Raw genomic sequence first — 20,256 nt, 5'->3', positions numbered from 1 at the left:
TTAAGTTGCCACTGGCCTGCTGTGCTCAGAGTCCTTATAACTTCAAAGAGAGGAGATGCTACATCAGAGTGGTCTTTGATCTGTGGCACTCCAGTTTTGTTCATAGTCACATCACAGAGTGTCCTGTCCTGTCCAGATGGCTGTCTGAGAGGTTCTAATCTAAGGTGTCTGTAGCTGCATGAATTAGTTTATTCTGAGTGTCAAGCTGACCCAGCTAGGTGAGTCACTGTGCAGCGCCACTAAACGTCTCTGACTGTGGACGATGATGAGCTATTTTGACAGCTCTGTCTCCCTCTCTCCCTGGTGGCAATACAGGCTGCTACCCCCTTCTGAGGTAGGGATAGGGCAGAGGATGGGTGCTAGGCCCTGTAGTCTTTAAAAGAGTCCACTTGTGTTCAGCTCTGCATGGTGCTGTTTACAGACGTGGGGCATGCAGTTTGTATGTGGCAGAGTAGGGGATGGAGAGACAGGGGTCACCCACATGTCTGGCGGTGTAGGAATGGGTGCAGGGTACAGCCCGAGTGTTCACAGTAAACATAAGCCTAAAGTTGCTCAAACTGCTCAAACTGCTCACTACATAGGATGACAGGTTTGCGCACTTGAGAACTGGGATTTGTTCAGTGCTGTACTTTTTGAGAGAACATTTGATGGGTCCCTGTAGAATGGCAGTGACAAGGCTAGCTACCTGATCAAAGTGGAGTGATGGTGGAGGTGGGGTTTGTCCCCGGTTCTGCCAATGTTCTCCACCGGCTCCTTATTAACAATCTTTTTGTGAAAAGGTCCTATGGTGCCACAGACGATTACGTTCGCACCTGGTGATGTGTGAGGTTACCGTCGAAAAAACACTTTCAAGTTTAATTATGGGGACTTTTCAGTGATTTTCCACTGTTTGGAGTATTGAGTTAAGCGCATAGGGGAAATGAAGCAGCATAAGTCCTGGTTTCTCAGGTTGGCTTGACCTAACAACAAATATCAACTAAGACAATTAGGTTATTACTATACACAATATAATATAAAAATAATTCTTATTACATTCTACCCGAGGACAACACCATTGACCGCTGACAACCCTCTCTGTGTGCAGAGTTTAGTTAAGGGTTTTAAAATAGCAAGAATAAAAAGAAAACAACCAATTGGAGAAGGCTGCTTCCCTGCCATGAGTCACCCAGTCAGAGGTTGAAGCCCTGAAGCACTTTCCTTTCTGCTCATGGCCAAACTCTATTTTTAATACGCTAAAGGGGAGTAGACAGACTCAATTTAGGTTCACAGAATATTAATATCCCCTCTTCCAACATTTTATTAGCTGGCAATTCCCCAATAAATGCACTAAATTAATTTCTCACATTGACTTGAATTGATTAATTTGTGCTTTTTATTAAAACATACTCTGCAGAGGGCCCAATTAATTTTAACTGAGGTCAGATATTCGTTTGGAATGGATAATGTTCTGTCTGACCACTGTCCATTGTTGCTGCAGTGAGATTTACCTCTATTGCAATCTCCATTGATACTGAAGCCTTGCAGAGACGAAATGATTGATTACACAAACACACACATTTACTCAGGTTCAGCCTTCAGTTCTATGGAGTCTCACAGAATGAATGAATACATGATCAACTGCATGTACTGTATAATGGATCTCAAAGCCCTCAGAAGAAATAGATGTTTCAGTGGAGCTGCCTTTTCTCATTACCCAAGGGATGAATGCAAGGTCTTAGATTGTTGTTTTATTTATCAAACACATTCTTAGTCTTAGAGATCATGTGACTTTGCATACTTTCCTAGCAGGGGGTTTGGGCACTCTACACTGTAAACGAAAGTATTCATCCCCCTTGGCGTTTTTCCTATTTTGTTGCATTACAACCTGTAATTTAAATGGATTTTTATTTGGATTTCATGTAATGGACATACACAAAATAGTCCAAATTGGTGAAGTGAAATGAAAAACATTACTTGTTTCAAAAAATTCTAAAAAATAAATAACGGAAAAGTGGTGCGTGCATATGTATTCACCCCCTTTGCTATGAAGCCCCTAAATAAGATCTGGTGCAACCAATTACCTTCAGAAGTCACATAATTAGTTAAATAAAGTCCACCTGTGTGCAATCTAAGTGTCACATGATCTGTCACATGATCTCAGTATATATACACCTGTTCTGAAAGGCCCCAGAGTGCAACACCACTGAGCAAGGGGCACCACCTGTCACGGATTCAGCCAAGGCTGCCCCTCCTCCTTGCTCGGGCAGGCTTCGGCGTTCGTCGTCCCCGGAGTACTAGCTGCTACTGATCTATGTTTCTGTGTTTGACTTGTTTGGTCTTTATTGTATACACCTGTTTCCCATTAGGTTGTATTGTCTTCCCTATATAACCCTCTGTCTTTCAGTGTGTGTTGTGTGTGATTGTATTCGTCATCGGCAGTAGTTCGGTTATTTTCCTCCCTGTGTGGAGGTTGTTTATACTCTGGTTACTTTCGAGTAAAGTACGTTTCCAGTAAGCTCTGTGTCCTGCGTTTGACTTCGCCTACCGCATTTACTGACGCTCTGACAGAATCACACACCTGACATGGAGTCAGCAGGAGCAGCGGTGCCAGCAGGATCAATGGAAGAACGTGTACAACAACAAGCGGCCGTGATCCAGGCTCTCGGCACCGCCATGGAACGTGTAGTGAACACCATGGAGCGATGGGAGAGAGGAGGTCTGCCTACACCTTCTCCGATTACACCCCCACCATCATCGATACCCATCGCTTCACCTCCGGGGTCCAGTGGGATTTGGCTCTCGCTCCCGAGGGCTTATGATGGCACAGCTGCCGGGTGTCAGGGTTTCCTGCTCCAGGTCGAACTCTACCTGGCAACCATCCACCCGGTCCCCTCGGGATACGAGAGCGTGTCCGCCCTCATCTCCTGTCTGTCCGGCAAGGCGCTGGAGTGGGCCAATGCCGAGTGGGGGGGAATAGACGCCGCTACTGTCAACTATGCGGAGTTCACCCGCCGCTTTAGGGCGGTATTCGATCATCCACTAGAAGGAAAAGCGGCGGGTGAGCGTCTATTCCACCTCAGACAGGGGATGAGGAGCGCGCAGGAATTTGCACTGGACTTTAGGACTCTGGCTGCCAACGCGGGATGGAATGAGAGGGCCCTCATCGACCACTACCGATGTAGCTTGAGGGAGGACGTGCGTCGGGAATTGGCCTGCAGGGACACCAACCTAAGCCTGGACCAACTGGTGGACATCTCGATTCGCCTGGATACCCTGTTGGCTACCCGCGGACGTCCGGTTCCGGGGCCGTCCATTCCATCCCCCAGCACTTCCGAGCCGACCCCTATGGAGCTCGGAGGTGCTGGTATGAGGGAGACCAGGAGAAGGGCCGTCCCCTGCACCAACTGTGGCCGCAGAGGACACACTGCTGGTCGATGCTGGGGAGGGTCTCCCAGGAGTCGAGGCGGTAGGCAGCGCACTGATGAGCCATTCCAGGTGAGTAGGCACCCAACTCACCCAGAGCTCCCTGTTGCGCATATGTGTATTAATGTTGTGTTTCCCGAGGTTTCTCCTCATTCCCAGCATAAGGCGCTAGTCGATTCAGGCGCAGCTGGGAATTTTATCGATTGTCAGTTTACCTATAAGTAAGGGATTCCTATTGTTCCAGTTGATGTGCCCTTCCCTGCATCATCGAGTTTATTTTTTGTGAAGAAAGAAGGATGGTGGTTTACGCCCGTGCATTGACTACCGTGGTCTCAATCAGATCACAATCAAATACAGCTATCCACTCCCTCTGATTGCTAGTATGACGGAGTCATTACACGGGGCGCGCTTCTTCACAAAATTGGATCTCAGGAGCGCGTACAACCTGGTGCGTATTAGGGAGGGAGATGAGTGGAAGACAGCATTTAGTACCACCTCGGGCCACTATGAGTACCTCGTCATGCCATACGGTTTGATGAATGCTCCTTCAGTCTTCCAATCGTTTGTGGATGAGATTTTCCGGGACTTGCATGGACAGGGGGTAGTGGTGTATATCGATGACATTCTAATATACTACGCCTCACGAGCTGAACATGTGTCCCTGGTTCGGCGGGTGCTTGGTAGACTGTTGGAGCATGACCTGTATGTGAAGGCGGAGAAATGTCTGATCTTCCAGGAGTCCATCTCCTTCCTGGGACACCATTTGTCCGCGTCAGGTGTGGAAATGGAGATTGACCGCGTTTCGGCCGTGCGCAATTGGCAGACTCCCACCACGGTGAAGGAGGTGCAGCGGTTCTTGGGTTTTGCCAATTACTACCGGAGGTTTATCCGGGGGTTTGGGCAGGTAGCAGCTCCCATTACCTCCCTGCTAAAGGGAGGGCCGGTGCGTCTGCAGTGGTCGGCTGAGGCGGACAGGGCTTTTAGGCATCTGAAGGACCTGTTTACCTCGGCTCCGGTGCTGGCACATCCGGATCCCTCTTTGACATTCCAAGTTGAGGTGGACGCGTCCGAGGCTGGGATCGGTGCTGTACTGTCTCAGCGCTCGGATACACCACCAAAACTCCGTCCCTGTGCTTTCTTTTCTAAGAAGCTCAGTCCGGCGGAGCGCAATTATGATGTGGGGGACAGGGAGCTGTTAGCTGTGGTTCAAGCCCTGAAGGTGTGGAGGCATTGGCTTGAGGGGGCTAAACACCCTTTTCTCATTTTGACTGACCATCGTAACCTGGAGTACATCCGGGCGGCGAGGAGGTTGAACCCGCGTCAGGCAAGGTGGGCTATGTTTTTCACTCAATTTGTGTTTACGCTCACCTACAGACCAGGTTCCCAGAACGCTAAGGCAGACGCCCTGTCCCGACTATATGACACCGAGGAGAGGTCCATAGAGCCCACTCCCATACTTCCGGAGTCTTGTCTGGTGGCACCGGTGGTGTGGGAGGTTGATGCGGACATCAAGCGGGCGTTACGCACCGATCCTACTCCCCCCCAGTGTCCAGAGGGTCGGATGTACGTGCCGCTCGAGGTTTGTGATCGATTGATATATTGGGCTCACATGTCACCCTCCTCTGGTCATCCTGGTATCGGTCGGACAGTGAACTGCCTTAATGGGAAGTACTGGTGGCCCACTTTAGCTAAGGACGTGAGGGTTTATGTTTCCTCCTGCTCGCTGTGCGCCCAGTGTAAGGCTTCTAGACACCTGCCCAGAGGGAAATTACAACCCCTACCCGTTCCACAACGGCCGTGGTCTCATCTATCGGTGGACTTTGTCACGGACCTTCCTCCCTCACAGGGGAACACTACGATCTTGGTCGTTGTGGATCGGTTTTCGAAGGCCTGCCGTCTCATTCCTATGCCAGGTCTCCCTACAGCCCTACAAACTGCTGACGCCCTGTTCACACACGTCTTCCGGCACTACGGGGTACCTGAGGATATGGTGTCTGATTGGGGTCCCCAGTTCACCTCTAGAGTCTGGAGGGCGTTTATGGAACGTCTGGGGGTCTCGATTAGCCTTACCTCAGGTTTTCACCCCGAGAGTAATGGGCAGGTGGAGAGAGTGAACCAGGATGTGGGTAGGTTTCTGAGGTCCTGTTGCCAGGACCAGCAGGGGGAGTGGTCGGGGTATATCCCCTGGGCAGAGATAGCCCAAAACTCACTTCGCCACTCCTCAGCTAACCTTACGCCTTTTCAGTGTGTGTTAGGTTATCAGCCGGTCCTGGCACCTTGGCATCAGAGCCAGATTGAAGCTCCTGCGGTGGATGAGTGGTTTCGGCGCTCGGAAGAGACCTGGAACGCTGCGCATGTCCACCTGCAGCGGGCTATCAGGCGACAAAAGGCGAGCGCCGATCGCCACCGCAGTGAGGCTCCGGTGTATGCACCGGGAGATCGGATCTGGCTCTCGACCCGAAACCTGCCCCTTCGCCTGCCCTGCCGGAAGCTGGGTCGGCGGTTTGTGGGGCCATTTAAAGTCCTGAGGAGATTGAACAAGGTTTGTTATAGGTTACAACTTCCCATTAATTACCGTATTAACACCTCGTTCCATGTGTCTCTCCTCAGGCCGGTAGTAGCTGGTCCACTCCAGGACTCTGAGGTGCGAGAGGTTCCTCCACCCCCACTGGACATCGAGGGGGCTCCGGTGTACTCAGTCCGTTCCATCTTGGATTCGAGGCGTTGGGTGGGGGGCCTGCAGTATCTCGTGGAGTGGGAGGGGAACGGTCCGGAGGAACGGTGCTGGGTCCCTAGGAGGGACATCCTAGATCACTCCATGTTGAGGGATTTCCATCAGACTCATCCGACTCGCCCTGCTCCGCATCCTCCTGGCCGTCAAGGGGGGGGGGGGTACTGTCACGGATTCAGCCGAGGCTGCCCCTCCTCCTTGCTCGGGCAGGCTTCGGCGTTCGTCGTCCCCGGAGTACTAGCTGCTACCGATCTATGTTTCTGTGTTTGACTTGTTTGGTCTTTATTGTGCACACCTGTTTCCCATTAGGTTGTATTGTCTTCCCTATATAACCCTCTGTCTTTCAGTGTGTGTTGTGTGTGATTGTATTCGTCATCGGCAGTAGTTCGTGTGCGGGTTATTTTCCTCCCTGTGTGGAGTTTGTTTATACTCTGGTTACTTTCGAGTAAAGTACGTTTCCAGTAAGCTCTGTGTCCTGCGTTTGACTTCGCCTACCGCATTCACTGACGCTCTGACACCACCAAGCAAGTGGCACCATGAAGACCAAGGAGCTCTACAAACAGGTCAGAGTTGTGGAGAAGTACAGATCAGAGTTGGGTTATAAAAAAAGATCAGAAACTTTGAACATCCCACGGAGCACCATTAAATCCATTATTAAAAAATTGAAAGAATATGGCACCACAACAAACCTGCCAAGATAGGGCCACCCACCAAACCTCACGGACCAGGCAAGGAGGGCATTAATCAGAGAGGCAACAAAGAGACCAAAGATAACCCTGAAGGAGCTGCAAAGCTACACAGCGGAGATTGGAGTATCTGTCCATAGGACCACTTTAAGCCGTACACTCCACAGAGGTGGGCTTTACAGAAGAGTGGCTTGAAAAAAGCCATTGCTTAAAGAAAAAAATAAGCAAACACGTTTGGTGATCGCCAAAAGCCATGTGGGAGACTCCCCAAACATATGGAAGAAGGTACTCTGGTCAGATGAGACTAAAATTGAGCTTTTCTGGCCATCAAGGAAAACGCTATGTCTGGCGCAAACCCAACACCTCTCATCACCCCGAGAACACCATCCCCACAGTGAAGCATGGTGGTGGCAGCATCATGCTGTCGGGATGTTTTTCATCGGCAGGGACTGGAAAACTGGTCAGAATTGAAGGAATGATGGATGGCGCTAAATACAGGGAGATTCTTGAGGGAAACCTGTTTCAGTCTTCCAGATATTTGAGACTGGGACGGAGGTTCACCTTCCAGCAGGACAATGACCCTAAGCATATTGCTAAATCAACACTTGAGTGGTTTAAGGGGAAACATTTAAATGTCTTGGAATGGCCTAGTCAAAGCCCAGACCTCAATCCAATTGAGAATATGTGGTATGACTTAAAGATTGCTGTACACCAGCGTAACCCATCCAACTTAAAGGAGCTGGAGCAGTTTTGCCTTGAAGAATGGGCAAAGCTTATAGAGACATACCCCAAGAGACTTGCAGCTGTAATTGCTGCAAAAGGTGGCTCTACAAAGTATTGACTTTGGGGGGGTGAATAGTTATGCACGCTCATGTTTTCTGTTTTTTGGTCTTATTTCTTGTTTGTTTCACAAGAAAAAATATTTTGCATCTTCAAAGTGGTAGGCATGTTGTGTCAATCAAATGATACAAACCCCCCAAAAATCAAATTTAATTCCAGGTTGTAAGGCAACAAAATAGGAAAAATGCCAAGGGGTGTGAATACTTTCGCAAGCCACTGTATACAGACTCTCTAATAGGTTTCTGATGAGGAGAGGAGAGTTCAGTTCATTAGACCAGTTATTTGTCACATCAGACTGCATGTTAAACTGTCACTTCCTTTTCAGCTCCGTATCATCTGTCAGTGCTAATGTCAGGAATGAGGAGTGAGTGACTCAACTGGTCCAGTCAACATTGTTACCATTATCAATACCAACATCAAAGAATTGTTATCCAAAAATCAACAGATTGATTTCAAACTGAACACCCATTTGTTGACAACTCCAACGTCTAATATCGATTTAAATTGGACGTTAGTCTGATGTATTTGCCCAGTGAGTTTTGTTGGAGACCGTTATGACCTGAGCACCCTTTCTTGTATGATTAGCATATCAGTAGTAATTATTCTGTTATGGGTTAGGTTGAATAATCTATGTGTATTGTATTTAGGCATAGGGAAAGTACAAAAGGGGCCTGTCTCTGAGTGCAAGAATGATTCCATAAGGGTCGGATAGGAGCCATTTATCTGGGGTTAGAACATGTTTTGCAGAAATTAATAGAAACCACCTGTCTGGGTTATGATAAGGTCGCGGTTAAGTTACTGTCCAACTGTTTAGTTTCTGTGGGAAGTGAGGAGATGGCTTTCAATGTCGTAGCTGGGGAGTGGAGTGAAGATAACAGGATGCAGATAGCGGAATCGTATCTCAAGAAGGGAGGACAGAGCCAGACCGCCATCTGACCCAGCCTGGATCATCCTACTGTGATATTTACCTCATGTACTGTACTGTAGTTAAAAGACTGTGTGACTCTGTATCATTATGTTATTCAGCTGAAGCATCCAATTGGGTGTAATAAATCTAGTTTGAGCCTTCTTTGTGTCCGCCTGGAGTTTGTACCAGAAAGTTAGAACGTAACAATTTAAACTGACTTGGATAGAGCTGTTTATTCACGTGTGCTTTTGCTGGGCAATCCATTAACTCCATAGCTTGCAGTGACACACAGAGTTACGAACATGAGTCAGAGGAGTTGCTTCGACAATCTCAGACAGGAAGTAAGATAACTGTCTGGGGTGATATGAGTGTATTACTATTGGGTGTTACACCTTCTTTCATAACAATCTGCTGAGCACAGTGAAAGTAGGACTCATGTTGTGATGGGGATGGATCACTGGAATATAACCTTATTTAGGGAAAAACAGTCTCAAAGACATGCCTTGTTTTAATAATTTTGTAAATGTATTCCAATAAATAAATACATAATACTAATTGAATCCACAGATACAATCACCTCCCAAATTATTGGCGCCCTTGACAAAGATGAGCAAACAAGACTATAAAATAAATAATACAAATACTGAGGTCTATTGTATGCTCAGATTTTTTAAACTTTATTTTATACTAATACTGTTGAAAGAGATTTTGTTGAACCTTTTACTGCAGTGGGCTAAATCAGGGTCACACAGTGTTTCTTGGTAGTAGTCTTAAATTAATCTACTTTGAAACAAAAGTATACACCTCACACACGGTTATGTGCTTAAAAAAACAAGATATAGAGTTGAAATGTATTACATTTTGAGTTTGCATCCCATTATTACACTTTATATACATCACAGAAGACTGAAATATAACAAAACCGTTTGACATAAAAACACTGGATGTTTATTATGTTGATTCATTATGAAATTATGAAAAATATTAATAACATTCCACCCATGAGGCCACTAGGTCATTTCACTGCAGGAAAGGGTTACCAAGTAAAACAAAATCTCAAAAAGATACTGTAGGTGTCTGTCACGCCCTGGCTCTGGGGACTCTTGTATGTTGAGCCAGGGTGTGAGTTTTCATTGTTTTGTGTTCTAGTTTGGTATTTCTATGTTGGCCAGGGTGGTTCCCAATCAGAGACGGCTGTAGCTCGTTGTCTCTGATTGGGAGCCATACTTAGGTAGCCGTTTGGCATTGTTTTGGTGTGGTATCTTGTTCCGTTTGGTTTGTGTAACCGTAGGACTTCACGTTTCATATCGTTTGTTGTTTTGTTCGTTGTGTTGTACATTCAATAAATATTATGTACGCATATCACGCTGCGCCTTGGCCCGCTTCTTCTCAAGACGATCGTGACAGTGTCCCAATTATTGGCACCACTAAAGATTCTTATAAATAAAATCAAACAAAATAAAATCTGCATTAACATTCTACTTTTACAAAAATTAATCTCAGTTTAAGGAACTGTATCTTCCATGGCTTCCTGTTTCAGTGGGGTATAAAAATGAGGTAACACACATGTAAAATCCCTTTATCATCCATCACCATTGGGAAAGGCAAAGCACTCACAAATGAAGAGAGACAAATGGCTGTAGACCTTCATAAATCAGGCAATGGTTACACAATATATATGTGTATATATATATATACAGTGGGGAAAAAAAGTATTTAGTCAGCCACCAATTGTGCAAGTTCTCCCACTTAAAAAGATGAGAGAGGCCTGTAATTTTCATCAACAAATGAGAAGAAAAGAATCCAGAAAATCACATTGTAGGATTTTTTATGAATTTATTTGCAAATTATGGTGGAAAATAAGTATTTGGTCAATAACAAAAGTTTCTCAATACTTTGTTATATACCCTTTGTTGGCAATGACACAGGTCAAACGTTTTCTGTAAGTCTTCACAAGGTTTTCACACACTGTTGCTGGTATTTTGGCCCATTCCTCCATGCAGATCTCCTCTAGAGCAGTGATGTTTTGGGGCTGTCGCTGGGCAACACGGACTTTCAACTCCCTCCAAAGATTTTCTATGGGGTTGAGATCTGGAGACTGGCTAGGCCACTCCAGGACCTTGAAATGCTTCTTACGAAGTCACTCCTTCGTTGCCCGGGCGGTGTGTTTGGGATCATTGTCATGCTGAAAGACCCAGCCACGTTTCATCTTCAATGCCCTTGCTGATGGAAGGAGGTTTTCACTCAAAATCTCACGATACATGGCCCCATTCATTCTTTCCTTTACACGGATCAGTCGTCCTGGTCCCTTTGCAGAAAAACAGCCCCAAAGCATAATGTTTCCACCCCCATGCTTCACAGTAGGTATGGTGTTCTTTGGATGCAACTCAGCATTCTTTGTCCTCCAAACACGACGAGTTGAGTTTTTACCAAAAAGTTCTATTTTGGTTTCATCTGACCATATGCCATTCTCCCAATCCTCTTCTGGATCATCCAAATGCACTCTAGCAAACTTCAGATGGGCCTGGACATGTACTGGCTTAAGCAGGGGGACACGTCTGGCACTGCAGGATTTGAGTCCCTGGCGGCGTAGTGTGTTACTGATGGTAGGCTTTGTTACTTTGGTCCCAGCTCTCTGCAGGTCATTCACTAGGTCCCCCCGTGTGGTTCTGGGATTTTTGCTCACCGTTCTTGTGATCATTTTGACCCCATGGGGTGAGATCTTGCGTGGAGCCCCAGATCGAGGGAGATTATCAGTGGTCTTGTATGTCTTCCATTTCCTAATAATTGCTCCCACAGTTGATTTCTTCAAACCAAGCTGCTTACCTATTGCAGATTCAGTCTTCCCAGCCTGGTGCAGGTCTACAATTTTGTTTCTGGTGTCCTTTGACAGCTCTTTGGTCTTGGCCATAGTGGAGTTTGGAGTGTGACTGTTTGAGGTTGTGGACAGGTGTCTTTTATACTGATAACAAGTTCAAACCGGTGCCATTAATACAGGTAACGAGTGGAGGACAGAGGAGCCTCTTAAAGAAGAAGTTACAGGTCTGTGAGAGCCAGAAATCTTGCTTGTTTGTAGGTGACCAAATACTTATTTTCCACCATAATTTGCAAATAAATTCATTAAAAATCCTACAATGTGATTTTCTGGATTTTTTTCTCTCAATTTGTCTGTCATAGTTGACGTGTACCTATAATGAAAATTACAGGCCTCTCTCATCTTTTTAAGTGGGAGAACTTGCACAATTGGTGGCTGACTAAATACTTTTTTCCCCACTGTATATATATATACATATACCACTAACAACTATTATGGCAACAATTAAGAAGTTTAAAACCACTGGAGCAGTGGTGAAGTTGCCTGGTAAAGGACCCAAGTGTATCTTGTCCCTACTCACGGTGAGGAAGACGGTTTGATTTTATGGGGCGGTTTTGCTTCCACTGGTCCTAGGGCCCTTGTTAAGGTCAACGAACAGTATCATGAACTGTACAAAGTACAGGGACAGTTGTTTGGCTAAAACTTGGATCTTCCAGCAAGACAATGACCCCAAGCACACATAAAAATCCACAAAGAAATGATTAATTTACCAAACAAATTACATTTTGCAATGGCCATCTCAGTCTCCCGACTTGAACCCCATTGAAAACCTGAGGTTTGAACTGAAGAGGGTAGTCCATAATCTCAGACCGAAGGATATCAAGGATCTGGAAAGATTATGTATGGAGGAATGGTCTATGATCCTTCCCAATGTGTTATTTAATCTCATAAAACATTCAATATAGCTCAGGTTTTGTATTATTTATGTTATTCAGTCTTGGGTGACAATGATTTTGGAGGTGTTACTTAAAAGTAATTATAAATGAACAGTGTAAAACAATATATCAGCAGTTTGTGATAAAATAAATATAATATAGAGTAATTCCATACATTGAGTAAGTTCATACAATGCACAAGAATAAACGTTTCTAACTATCAGCATATTAATAAATATTACAATTTCAATGATACAATAGTTTTCAATACATTCATACATATTATGCTTTATACATTTCTTATAAGATAAGAGTAACAAGTATTCAATGAAAACATTACAACTGTATTTTCAAATAACTTATATTCTCAATTTGCCACATTGATAGTCAGTGCAGCAGAGCAGAGGATGTCTGTTGTAGGGCATCAGGCCTTCCAACCCCATTGATCCTCTGGAGACAGCATGTCAAGCTAAATTGTGTTTCCTCAGTGTATCTCCCTGCCCGAGTACAATTTACACATCTCCTGTTGTTCTGTAAAACAGATAAGACGGGCCTTTTTGTAAGGACTTTTCTTTTCAACATCTCAGAAGGGAAGCTCAACAGAACAGAATACCTGTGAGCCTCTCAGGCACAATGTCATGGTGTGACATACTAACACAGGTTTTTATATTTTTAAATGTTTTTAACCTTTATTTTACCAGGTTAGTCTCATTGATATTAAAATTCTATTTTGCAATAGAGGCCTGGCCAAAATAGCAGCAAAATACTACCAAAATACTATGCTTCTCATACTATTTCAGAGTAAAACAGACTTACAGCTCTATTCCAGTCTAACATGCATATACTATTAATTATGCAGAATAGACAGGTTTCAATAGTTTGACAGAAGCCATTCATATCCAAGGCTTTGTTGTATATCTGCATGAGAGTAGGTGTGGACATGAAAACCCCCCACATTTTCTTTGACTCTCTCTATGACAGTCACTTTAGATACTGACTGTAACCCTTCTCTCTCTGTAAAACCCTTGATCAATACTGAGAGTTGGGTTGATGTAATTGCCTTTTCTGAGTACTAGTACTGAGAAACACAGATAAAGTATGCCTTTGCAAAACTGTCACTAAGGTAAAGCATAATGGTTTTGTGAGAACCCTGTACAGTAGGTATTCTGTGGTAGATTATCTTACCTTTCAGGAGTAGTCCAACCTCCTCACTGTCTTCTACTGCCACTGGCTTGAGGAGGAGGGCAAAGAAGATCGCCATGCCAATCACCTGAGAATAAACCCAAGAATCAAATGAAATTCTTGTTTTTACATCTGCTGATAATTGACTGATTGAACAGAACTTCAGGACTATGTTCTTCATGTAAGATATAGAGCCCTGGTCTTACCTTAAGAGGCTGCATGATGAAGATGCTCTGGAAGAGGGACATGGCCAAAGAGATAACCCACTGGATGGACTTCTCCTTCCCATAGGAAAAGCCGTACATCAGGGTGAAGTACGTGGACACAACACTGATGGAGACGAGCAAGAACCAGCCCACGAACACAAACCACCAGGGTAGCCAGCAGCTTGAGCTTTTCCTTTTCTCCTTAGCAACACGGGCAGGACTTGGAGAGGAGTCACAGAGGAAACACAAGTCTGTTTAGGTACTTGGTCAGAGTAATGTATGACAACGATATTCACACAAATACAGAGAAATTCAACTGTATTGGAAATTGAGAGGAAGGGAATGACGTGTAAAGTGTTTTTTTGAAAAGCCAATCTTTTAATGTTATTTCTATTCCCCTCTCTGCACAAGTATATTGTCCAACCTGTAAGCCATGTGGCTGGTAAAAACCATCTCAGACGTCTTCAGTAGCAGGTGGACGGTGTTCAGGATGTGTTGACGGGCCTCTGGGGTGGGGAAGGCACTCTCATCCAGCCGCTCCAGGCACATGGACAGGTGGTGGAGGAAGTACATGACAAACTTGCTGCAGTAGACCCAGTGTGGGTCACTCTCACTCAACCCTAGTGATACGAAGGCAGATATGTCAAATTTCAAGACATCTCCAACAATTACAATGATATCAAAACCTGTGTGAACTGGAATTACGTGACTGCAATTCCAACTATTGCGTTAATGTGACTTCTAAGGTTGCTCTTGCAGTGTCAGTGAAGCACCTTGCATAAGCTGAATGACCCCTTGCACTCTGTCCAAGGCTGAGCAAAGGTCATCGCATGACTCCGGCTTCTTCTCTAGCTCAGGCACTTTGTTCCTCTGGCTCTTACAGAGCAGATTCACCATCTCCTCTGTGTCCTAGATAGGGACACAGTACACAGGAATACAGTACTTAAGGACAGAACAACCTATTGGTTGCTATAACCAATAATATATCGTATGGCCTTGAAGGTAAGACAAAGACACAGCTTAAAGGAATAAACAAAGGGAGTGTTTGAAGGTTATAGATAAAGTATGGAGCTGAACTATAACACAGCAACAACACTTTCTTTTGAAAATGTAAAGAGAGGACCTTAAGAATGGTTGGCATGGTAATAGCAATGGGTTTCAGGCCCTGCATATCGTGGGTTTTCTCCTTTGGTTGGACGAATCGTGGCTTGATACTGCGGAATATGGTGATGATGAGGATGTTGATGGGGAACATGAGCAAACCGCTTTCCACCCCCACCATGATCTCCTCCCAAGTGACCTCTACCGAACCTGGGACAAGAAAACACACACCATTATGGAGTCAAGGCACAATAACAGAGGCTATATCACTCAATATATAATTCAATGTCTGAACACTTGTTGTGTTGTTCTGGGTCAAGTATGTCTCAGCCATATGAAAGGTTTATCAAGGGCTTGGGGTCATTGAATAACCACTATGTGCTGTGTGACAAGGTCTTTCAGGGCTGGTTAGTTGAAAGAATGTGGCTGAAACGTTGTCCATTGAAGGGTTATGAGGAGCCATCCACTGCCTACAACTACTAGTAACTCTGTGAACACCAAGGACAAAAAAGCCTTGAATGGGACCTGGCATTTATAACTGAGACAAGTCCTTGTCTTTGATACTTAACGCAGCTGCATCTAAAAAGTCAGATATGTTATCATCCATATTGCAGGCTAATCGTAATTCCCATGTATTGCACTGCTCTCTTTTTACTGTAGAAAATACTTTTTCCGGTAGCCAAAATGTCCCAATTCTATGTGAGTGGAGAATAAAATTGCCCATCCTTATCAGAGGCAGCTCATTAGCTGTGGGCTATGAACGGCACAGTCACAAAAGAGGACTGATTAACTCACCCACAAGGACTTATCCAGTTCCCAATATAATGTTGTATCTCTATGGATTTACCAATGGTGAAGATGACAGGAGACTGCTGGTTTTTGGGGATCTTCCAGAAGGCGATGTTGATGGCCATGGTGCAGAGCAGGAGGCTCATGCAGCAGGACACCCTCTGTGCTCGGGTGAAGGGGCTACGCCAGGGAGGGTCTACGATGGACACCCAGATGTGCTGATCTCTGAAGCCTGTCGACGTCCTGGTCTGGAAAATATTTCTAGGACATAGAAAGTGTGGGACATTAGGGGATGACCAGGGTGGAAGTCATGGATATTACATTGGAAAAGCAGACTAGGATACAAGGGTTCAGAATTAACAATCCATGACACATTGCAAGATGTTTGATCTTGCTTAGAAATCCTCTACATAAATATTGTAACATTGTACTCTACTGGTGGTCAGTCACCTAAAGCTTCTGATCTCATTCTTCTTGGCAGCATTGAGGGTCTTCTTGGTCAGCCCCTTCCCTCTGTCGGAGCTCAGCCATGATGAGGACAGGAAGTGCCAAACCTTCTGTGTCTGCAGGTCTTGGATTGTCACCTTGTTGAGATACCTGGTGGGAGGAAACGTGACATCACACTCAGGAAACTGTGTATTATTCCCTCAGTGTAGAGATAGAGATTCCTAGAAACGAAAACAAGTCCCTGCCAGCATAGCAGGGGTTGCAATGTTTTTCGTTGTGGTATTTAAAGGCCCAGGGCAGTCAAAACCTTGATTTTCCTGTGTTTTATATTTCCACACTATGAGGTTGGAAAAATACTGTGAAATTGATGATAATGCCTTTTAGTGTAAGAGCTGTTTAAAAAGACAGCCTGGAATTTCAGCCTGTTTTGGTGGGATGGAGTTTTGGCCTGCCTGGTGACAATAGACCAATAAGAAAGAGAGTTCCAAACCTCTCTCCCAATAACAGCTATTTTTCCCCTCTTAGCAAAATTCTTTCAATTTTCATTGAAAACAATCAATTGTTACCCAGAAATGATTTGATATTGAGATCAAAACGGCAGCATTGGACCTTTAAGACAGGTGTTAAACAGCCAGTTAAAGGGGCATTTTAGGAGAGGAGGAGGCAAAGATAATATTTTGAAGTGTCATTGTAATGAAACTCAACCAGGTCTCCTGGGGTGAGGGGAGCAAAGCTTGATAATGTCACCCCTAAACTACTTTAACAGCCCAGTATTTATAGGTCCTAGTTGTCCCTGCAGGTTCTTAACAGAACCTAAGAGTTCAGTGTGCCACAAATCATTTTTAAACATGCCAATGGAAAGTATGGAGTGATTTCAAAAAGATCTTGACTTAAACAAAAGTCATAATAATTACAAGGATGATGGTGTGATCTGCCCTGCTGCTTACCAGGAAGGGTGCCCCCCAGAGTTGTCATGGCACAGCTGGATGCCCGTCAGCTCCCCTAGGGGAAAGGGTGTGGTCACCAGGAACAAGTCCACACCCCTTCTCTCAAATACTGGTTTATCAGGGTCACTTAGGTGGTGGGGCTCGCTTTCCCCCTCTGTGCCAAACAACTTGACTGTAACCTACATAAAAAAATACTCTGATTAGGAGCATGGATACTGGTATTGATATTCCTATGCTAAGTAAACTGACCACAGAAATGAATGAAGGATCTATTCAGTTACCACCCCATCTTACATTGGCAGAGGTACCCGCCCCTCTCCGACTGCCAGTCTGGACATTCAGTAGGTAGTTATAACTGGCACATGGGTGGTTATCCTTCAGGAGTGTCATCTTCCTCTGCGAACAAAACAAGTGTTTCAGTGAGTGTGTGTGTATGTGTGTGTGTGTGTGTGTGTGTTTGTACACGCCTTGATAGACTCACCCTGGTGAGTGCCCTCCTGTCTGCATAGCAGGCCCAGAGCAGAGTGACCAGGTACAGGCCAAAGAAGGCAGAGAGCAACACCACCACCACATAGTTCTCATTCACTTTTGAAAAGTACTGAACTGTAAGCGACACGTCCACGTAGTTGGGCATCACAATGAAAGAGCTCCCAAACGATGTCAGGTGGTTACACAGACAATGTGTCATCCTGGGAGTTGACTGTATACCCACCTAGAACAAGACAACACAGACAAACCCAATGTCACAAACACACATACCTACACTGACCAATTGGGTTTGTTCATAAACTGATGTCAGCAGCCTCACCCAGCAGCCAGCTATGCTCCAGGTCAGCTGTTTAGTGTTCCAGTACATGCACTTAGTGGTGAAGGTGGTGATCTGTAGTGTCAGGCCCTTGCTCCACGTTGCGTTAAACAGACTGGCATTCACATACCAGGTGCCTATTTCCTTTTCCATCATCTCAGGGGTGACCAGCCAGCGATAACCCTCTGAAAGACCACAGTAGGCTATGAACATGGCTTACTCTGTACCACCCAGACTAAGAAAGCAAACCAACAGTACCTTTGAGAGCCCGACCTCCAATTACAGTGTGAAATGTCGGACCGACATGTCTTAAAGCTTGTGAGTCACCATGAATATCAAAGTAGTATGTGAATCTACGTACATACCAGTCAGCTAGATTGACTGAAAGCAGAAGCACAGCGGATGTATTGTTATGCCTAGCAGTAATTATGGTGGTAAAATCCTCCTCTACCTGTTTGTCTCAGGACGGTACGGTGTTTATAATGGGTGTCATTGGGTGGGGAGCCCAGGCCCAGCAGCAGCTGTAGGGACACATTGACACTGGGCTCTACGGTGAATATGACTGTGATGTTGGGGTCCGTAGTATTGAAAGAGGTCCCAACCCGAGCCCCTTCCTCCAAGGATACAGTCGTGCCAGAGAGCACAGGAGCATCTGGGCGTGGCAGAATGATCTATAGAGAAGGGAGAGAAACAACCAAACCTATTTACATTGGTTTCCTCATCTTTGTTAGGGAAACGAGGATGAAATGACAGCAGATTAAAGTTAAAGAAGTTGGCCTATCCTGTAGCCTACCTCAATTAGCTCTGTCAAGTTTTGTACACTGATTTCCTTCAATCCATCCCTTAGTACAATAGTACACACTGTTCCTGTGATATTTTCAGTCGACGGAAATGGGTTGCCTATAAAAGTGGTCACCTGAGAGGAATAAAAAAAATATCAGAATAAAATACTATTTGCACAACAAAACAGCATCATCAATGTTGTTTATCGTACAGACCTGTACATTAACAACTGAGAGGTTTTTCAGAGAGGAATTCAATGCAGAGAAAGATGGAAGCTTGATGTATGCATCGTCCTCGGACCCTAGAACCTTGTTATCCATTTGTGATGGGGTGAGGCTGAGGGAGACGAGACAAGAGTCAGATGGCTCACATTCAAGTAGAGGACAGCAAGACGCATAGTTTTACTGGTGCTAAGTAGAACCATATATGGTTCTTTGATTTGTCCCCATAGGGGAACCCTTTTTGTTGCTAGGTAGAAACCTCTATGAAGGGTTCTGCCTAGAACCCTTTGATCCTCTAAAGGTTCTATCTAGAACCCTCTATGAAGTGTTCTACCGAGAACCCTTATATCTTTGAAGAGTTCTTCCTAGAACCCTCAATGAACGGTTTCCACCAGTCTTATAATCCTTTAAAATTAAACTCTTTATGACAATACATTACATTTATCATAAGGCCTTTCTTTGAGGGCTTAGTTATACCCTAACACAGTGGTGTTAAGAAACTCCTGGTTTACAGGCCACATTATCCTGGCTTGCAAAGTGATGTGTAGTTCCTATTGGAATCCAGCCAGAGTGAGGATATCCAACAATTGGCAATTTCAATCGCCCACAACTCCTGAATCAACACTGGAAATTATTAATGGAATACCAGATAAATACACAAATATTCCCATATAGGTACAGTTTAAAACATTCTCACACCAATCTTTTTACATTTATCAGATTACTCAAACTCCGAATGCTAAAATGTTATAAAAATAAAAATAATAATAAACCTTACTCAGATTAAGAAGGGTTCTATGTAGAACTACGGTTATGAGTATGAAAAAGGTTCTAGGTAGAACTATTTGCCTTACAAAAAACCATTGTCTTTCAAAAAGGTTTCTTCAGATGAAAATGGTTCTTTGTAGAACCCTATCCCTCCGCAAAGAACCATTTTAGAACCCTTTTTTATAAGATTGTAGAATTGGAGGCTATACCAATGAGTGAGATGGAGGAGCCCCGGGTTGTAAACACTAACCTGATCTGGTAGATGCTGCCTGTTGGGTGCTTCATGAAGAAGGGCTCATTAGATTCTGTGGTCACCACTAAGCTTACTGCCTTATAAATCTCAAAGGCCAAATCAAACATTTCCTTGTCCTGTTTGAAGACAGCAGAACATCAGCGAAATGCCCTATCTATGACCTCCACTTTTGTCATATGTCCCAACACTAAAAACAGATGTATACTGTTGGTTTACAGTAGTATGTAGGCATACATTAACATTTTACATGCACCTACTGTGGAATAAAGATGAAAGTTATAATTGCTTGACCCACCACATTAGTGTCACTGTCCACGCCACATCTTTTCATTTTGAGGAGTATGACTCCCCCAGCGCAGTTGATGATGAGGCTAGCAGTCGTGTTATCTAATTTCAAATTACTTGGAAACAGTAGCTGGGCTCCCTGTAGTAGAAGCT

Source organism: Coregonus lavaretus (genome assembly GCF_964263955.1).
Source record: "Coregonus lavaretus genome assembly, chromosome: 4".
Classification (NCBI taxonomy): Eukaryota; Metazoa; Chordata; class Actinopteri; order Salmoniformes; family Salmonidae; genus Coregonus; species Coregonus lavaretus.
This window is presented reverse-complemented; position numbering follows the sequence as displayed.